This window comes from Parasteatoda tepidariorum, chromosome X2 (assembly GCF_043381705.1).
Source record: "Parasteatoda tepidariorum isolate YZ-2023 chromosome X2, CAS_Ptep_4.0, whole genome shotgun sequence".
Classification (NCBI taxonomy): domain Eukaryota; kingdom Metazoa; phylum Arthropoda; class Arachnida; order Araneae; family Theridiidae; genus Parasteatoda; species Parasteatoda tepidariorum.
The window spans coordinates 45,198,775-45,204,774 of NC_092215.1; the positions used below are offsets into that span (position 1 = coordinate 45,198,775).

At 25.6% G+C, this 6,000-nt stretch overlaps 1 protein-coding gene across 2 annotated transcripts in view; it reads right to left on the reverse strand.

Moving 5' to 3' along the window:
- Positions 1-5,643, reverse strand: part of LOC107454974 (leukocyte elastase inhibitor) — a 43,458-nt gene extending 37,815 nt beyond the window's left edge. Inside the window, exon 1 of one of the 2 annotated variants that reach the window (XM_016072355.3) lies at positions 5,489-5,643. The gene's annotated coding sequence lies outside the window, so the exon portion shown is untranslated. The remainder of the gene's footprint in view (positions 1-5,488) is intronic. The other variant, XM_016072354.3, reaches the window with a different exon arrangement.
- Between the last annotated feature and the right edge of the window lie 357 nt (positions 5,644-6,000).

Sequence of the window (6,000 nt, forward strand, 5' to 3'; positions counted from 1 at the left end):
GTTTTAGGGTTCATAAACATTTAATTGAGTCTTGAAGATTTTGCTTCATGACTAAAATGTGAAGAAATTCACTATAAAAATACCTTGCAATATGTATACAGCAAAAAAAAAATACCGTTCTGTATGATAATGATCTTTCTGATAGGCAAAAAAAAAANAAAAAAAAAAAAAAAAAAAAAAAAAAAATAATTCTGGTTAATGAAACAAGTACAGATACGGTATTTAAACCATTCATTTGGTAGTTTTTCCGTTCATAAGGAAACAGTTAATCAGAAATTCTGGCTGTCAAAATTATAGTTCTTATGACCACACATTTAGTAAGAGAAAAAAAAAAAAACACTAGACTAAGAAGTAAATTTAACTGAATATGACATGCTCTAATATTTCATGACAAAATTACCAAATTTTTCCACATTTACCGAATTCATTACAAATTAAATTAAATATAAAATTCTACAATTTTTCTGGACATGAATGAGAGTAAAAGTTTTTAAATAAAACGAAATTTTCAATATTAATAAAATCAATCTTACCTTAAGAGTCGAATTTTTCTACTTTAAATTATATGGAAAAGTCATGTTATCGTTAAAAATATCTCCAAGAGAATTTTATTTAAACTTTTGATATAGACCAGAACTTTGAAGAGCGAAGAATAAATAAGGTTAGTTATTGAAAGCATTGCTAAGGATGCGCGATTTTGATAAGAATTGTTGAAAAGGATGAGGTAGAATCCCATTGAAAAGAGACTGGTTTTAAAGCGTGTTTGAGGGCAATGTTTTTACAGAAACAAAAAAACAATTTCTCTTTGTTGTCGGAAAAAAATTCAGCTGCCTACACAAAAGAGTAAAATGTCTTATTTTTGTTAGAAATAAAACGAATAACCGTTGCGTTTAACTAATAATGGTTTCTGTATATTATTATAATAAAGTTTTTTATTATTTTAACAAATCGCATGTTAAATTGCCAGGCACGTTTATAAGGGTTTTCCACTGCAGTTTTAAACGTGTTTTCACTTAAATAAGATTTTCACAAGTGAGAATTTTAAGATAAAGATAGTTTAAGAGTTTTCTTTATAACCAAACACTAAAGCTGCTGTGGCTCAAAGAATTGTGTGCTTGTGTCCCAATGAGATGAACCGGGTTCGAATCCCAGCGTTTTACACAAATTTAACAAAGTTTTTTAAGCAGTGCACAATTCTGTAAAAAAATAGTAATTTTCTAACATACAGTTCAAATGATTCTTTTGAAGATTTCTTCTGACTGACTGAGAAAAAAAACTTGGGGATTTTTAAGTATTCTGAACACATGGAGTGAACTGAGGCCATAAGTTTTTTTCCCTTTATTAGTTTCTTTCCCATTCTCTCCCATTAATCATTAAGGGGGGTCATCGACATATTGACAAAAGTACTGTTATGTTGTGAAAGCTATGAGACATGCCTTATTTTTTGGAATAATAAATCAGTAGCTAAGATGATGAAATTTCAGTTAATAATAAAATACATTATGAAATGGCTAACATGGTCAATTGTACTAGTCTCATTTTAATAATCGGTCCTTACTATTTAATCAAAAATTTAAAAAAATTTGCTCTGTTTATAAAAGAAGCAAAATTTTTTTTAAATCAAGTTAGCTCTGAATTAAATGATATTCTTATTATAGGAAAGGGTCACATAAAATTTTTTCTATTACTGTGTATTTATACTAAGCGATCATATTTTAAAAAAATCTAAGGAAAGATATTTTTAAATCAAAATAATATTTTGATTTGCGAAAAGGAAATATTTTGACAAAATCAGTAATAATTTAGTATAAATATGGGTAATAATGATTGATAAAAAAATCAATGAAATATTGATCTTTTAAACCAAAATAAAAATACAAAGTGTTAAATTATATATTTTTTTTCCTGAAAATATAATTTTTTAAGACAGATCTAAGAACATTGTTTAATGATGTTTCGTTTGTGTTTTACTATTATTATTTTATTATTTTACTGTGCTTTATTATCAATGGTGAAAAATATTACTCAAAATTACTTTTATTAAAATATTCGTTGCATTCTTCTTCTGAAAAAAAAAAACAAATTTATTTTCGTTAAAAGTGAGGAAATCTATTCATGGCTAGAAATTGAGCCTGTGAATTTATTTTTTACCAATAGCAATTTAATCAACGGGTTTAATCTAGGAACACGATATCTTGTTTTAATTTTCAGATTATATTTGATGGCTTAAAAAGATAATACTTGCTGTTGAATCAGTCATAGTTGTTTTATATCTGCAGCAAACTTTTGAGTAAATCCTTGGTTTAAACTAGTAAAATATAGTAAATTAAGCTGGTAAATTAAATTGAAAAATCAGATCTTTCTGAATATACCCAATTTTCCTCTTACTCAATATAAGTGATATTCTTATTTGCAACGTTTTTCTTCAGATCTTTGGAACCAGTGAGAGGAATTAAATTATTTTTGACCAGATAAAATTTTTTTATCCAAAATTCATACTATACAAAAATTGTTTTCAATAATCATTTATTCCGTGCAATTATTAGACAAAAAAAGGTTGATTTAACATTTGATAAATTAAACTATCACTCCTTATGAAAGATTTGAAAGAAAAAATTGGTATGATAAGGAAGCATAATATAATTAAAATAAAACTGTTTTTAAATATCTAAATAATATGAGAATTTAATGATATGCTAGTTAAAATAACTAGGATGATAAATTAAAATTACACTTAATACATTTTTTCCGACTTATATAATTTATTCAGTAGGTTTATTAAAAGATCCTAACCTTTTTAGTGTGTTTGCAAAATTCCTAATATTGTACTGTTTAGCATTCTTTATTTCGTTATATTACTCGTAATAATAAACGATTACTACTGTAAATTATTTATCGTAATTCAAGAGTAGTCAGTAAATTTATTTTTTATGAGTTAAAACAATCAGTTTCAAGCTTTGTAAGAATGTTCAAAAAACTCTTTTCCTTAAATAAATTTCTTATACATTTTAACTTTTTTTAAGAAATTAAAAAAATTAATTTCTCAAGATTCTTAAATTTGCTTGTTCTTATAACAAGACAAAGATTTATGCGTAACAACAAATGCTGAAATTATAAATTTTAAATAAATAAATAAATTGAAAAAAGACTTTAAAATACTTTGATGGAGCATTTTTTTTAATAAAAGTTACCAGCGCATCCAGGCATTAAATTATTTTAACTTTAAAAATATTTATGTAATATATTAATAAAAAATATCGACTTAATATCTTTATTCCAAAAATATTGAAAGTACTTCTGAAAATTCTTTTTCTCCACTTTTTTTCCCCATCATTAAATATAAAAGATATGCAACATGAAAAAAGACGAAAAAAAAAAATCTTGCAGTAGTTAAAACTCGAAATATCTGATTACCTTCATTAGAAATTTTTACTGGAGTGATGATTAAAACTAAATCAACTTCTATAATTTTTTAATGAATTAAGTTTTAATTTATAATCTGTCGTTTACATTGAATAAAAACCTATTATTACAGTTCCAGTTTTTATATCTTATACGAAATTAAGGAATACATTTAGTTATTTTAGATCACGCATTTATTAATGTTAATCAAGAAAATGCTTCGATAAAAACATTTTCTTAATGAATATTGGAAGGTTTTTCACGAAAATTATTTACTTAACTAAGGCTTTTGAAAATATTTAAGCTGTGATATTTGCTTTTATTACATATTTAGAAGAATAACATATATTGTAAAGAAATATAATATTATAGATGCATTGCGAGATGCAATAAGATGCTGTGTAAGAATATTGAATAATTGAAGTTTCTGAACAATTTCTTACATTCTATTGTAAACTATGTCACATGGAATAGTTATAGAAATGTCATTTTATTTTCACATACAAGAATAAAAAATTTCAAATAAATTTATTTTCTGCAGCATTAGTTTTGAAAAAGAAGATTTCAGTCTTTGTAGGAATATATGCATTCAACTTTTTGAGAGATATTGTAAGCAATTTAAAAAGAGCAATGTAGTAAAGTAACTTAAAAATATATATAACCGATTGCTCTAATGACTTTTAACTTTTCCTTGTTTTCATGCTAAAAGAACTTTTTTTCTTTAATATATGGAATAGTGTTCGCAATATAAAACAAACGAATTATTTGTTATTTTAAAGGAAAGAACCAAAGAAAATGATTAAAAATGGAAGAAAAGTTCTTTTTAAAAAAGTAAATGTTTCCTTACGAATCGAGTTTAACACTTTAATTTATAAATAAGGATATTTCTTATAGTATAACAATTTATAAATTTACCATTTTATTTCTAATATTTCATTCTATATTTTTACTTCAGTCTTTCCGCAGCGTTTTGAAAAATAAAAGTAATGCAATAACATTTCAGAATCAAGAGATTTCTTCCCTCCACAACACATAAATGATCGTATTCTTAGAAAAGTTTGAAAAGTCACTGCAATTTGAAAATATATTTCGCAGGAAATGTTGGAAGGTATGTTATAGAAAATTTATAAGGAATCATACGGCATTTCTCTTATTCGAACTATTTTGCATGCTTAAAATAAATATGTTCTTATTATTTTATAGCAAAATGCATATAATAGCTAGTAGGTTCACTATTAGCTTAGGTATTATTCGTATTCTTAGAAAAGTTTAAAAAAGTAACTACTATTTGAAAATATCTTTAGCAAGAAATGTTGGAGGGTGTGTTATAGAAAACTTATAAGGAATAATACTACATTTTGTTTATTCAAGCTATTTTACCTGCTTCAAATAAATATGTTCTTATTATTAGGTTCGTTATTCGCAAAATACATATTCGCAAAATACATATTATAGCTAGTAGGTTCGTTATTAGTTTATGTTCGTAACTATATCATACTTTTGTTTGCAATTGAAATTTAGGTCTAACTTGTTCATCAGATTAAACAAAAGTCACTACTATTTGAAAATATGTTTCGCAGGAAATGTTAGAGGGTATGTAATGGAAAGCTTATAAGAGGAATAATACTAAATTTTGTTTATTCAAGCTATTTTACCTGCTTCAAATAAATATGTTCTTATTATTTAATAGCAAAATACATATTATAGCTAGTTGGTTCGTTATTAGTTTATGTTCGTAACTATATCATATTTTTGTTTGCAATTGAAATTTAGGTCTAACTTGTTCATTAGATTAAACAAAAGTCACTACTATTTGAAAATATGTTTCGCATGAAAGTTAGAGGGTATGTAATGGAAAACTTATAAGAGGAATAATACTACATTTTGTTTATTCAAACTATTTTACCTGCTTCAAATAAATAAGTTCTTATTATTCAGTAGCAAAATGTATATTATGGCTAGTAGATTCGTTATTACATTATATTCGTAACTATAAGATACTTTTGTTTGCTATTGAAATTTAGGTCTAGTTTGTTCACTAGATTTTATATGAAATCATTTATGGTGTGAATATTATCGGACTTACCTGAATTAATTCTGGAATGAAAATATCCTGTAGGCTCTTCGCGATCAAATGAATAGATCGAAGATGAGTAGTTATATGACCGCTTTATTCTATAACCAAACCTTTTGAATAACCGCCATGGGGCGTGACGTAAAAGTGGTCACAATAGAATTTCAGTGGCATCACCGACACAAATTTCATACGCCACCTGGTAGCAAGTTATACTTAGAGAATTGCCACCCTATTTTTATTTTCAATGTCAGTTAGTGAAAAAGCGGAAATCGTGCAATGATCTAGTCGCGTGCAATAAATTTAGTTATAATTCTTTTTTTTCTGCTAACATATTTGTCATGTTGGCAATTGCTTTGAAAGAATTATGATGCTATAAATGCATTTCGAATTCCGGAAACTAACCCTTGATAGAGAACTCTTCGTGGAAGATACAGGATATTTATTGTGATATTACATCAGCGTGGCATTTATTTAAAACCAATATGCAGAATTTCAATTTTAATACTTTTTTAAATGTTAAC